This window comes from Xenopus laevis, chromosome 8S (genome assembly GCF_017654675.1).
Source record: "Xenopus laevis strain J_2021 chromosome 8S, Xenopus_laevis_v10.1, whole genome shotgun sequence".
NCBI classification, from domain to species: Eukaryota; Metazoa; Chordata; class Amphibia; order Anura; family Pipidae; genus Xenopus; species Xenopus laevis.
In genome coordinates this window covers 39,118,369-39,118,875 of record NC_054386.1, presented here as the reverse complement: position 1 = coordinate 39,118,875, position 507 = coordinate 39,118,369, and the positions used below count along the sequence as shown (strand labels likewise).

Here is a 507-nt window from a genome sequence, read left to right as displayed (position 1 = left end):
AAGATTTTTTTTTTAATTATAACCTATATTTTGATTTTTAATTCCTTGGGAGAAAGGTGGGGGGAGAATAAAATAAAAAAAAGACCCATCGGGAATGGAAGGGCCAGAGACTGGTGAAAGTGCCCTCCCTTTTCCATAAGTTATTGGGAATGGACAGGATCTGGAATCTGGGCACTATTTCATTCGCAGAAGGACCGAATCACGGGCCGGCGGAGGGATACGCGCGATAGAGTATTAAATGTCAGCAAGTTTCTAAGTAAAAAGAGCGAAGGAGGGGTGACTGGAGTATCCCTCCGCCTTCAAATCTGTGCTGGATCCTGGATCGCTGTATCTGGCATACAGATTTGGGAGCTGTGGCTCTGGACATCCTACAGGGAATCTTCTTTGGGATTTCTCACCTCCTGACTCTTGGGAAACCCCAGTTACCCCTTCAACGCCCTTGGTTCTGCCCTCCCCTTTCCCTTGTTTTAGGCAGGTGATCATTAAACCCCCCTCGCCAGGTTTTGG

The 507-nt window shown here is 47.1% G+C and overlaps 1 protein-coding gene across 1 annotated transcript in view; it reads left to right on the top strand.

Moving 5' to 3' along the window:
* Positions 1-210: 210 nt before the first annotated feature.
* The window catches only part of lmx1b.1.S (LIM homeobox transcription factor 1, beta, gene 1 S homeolog), a 117,772-nt gene continuing 117,475 nt past the window's right edge, over positions 211-507 (top strand). The window contains exon 1 of the mRNA XM_018231926.2: positions 211-507. This exon is cut by the window's right edge and continues 350 nt beyond it. The gene's annotated coding sequence lies outside the window, so the exon portion shown is untranslated.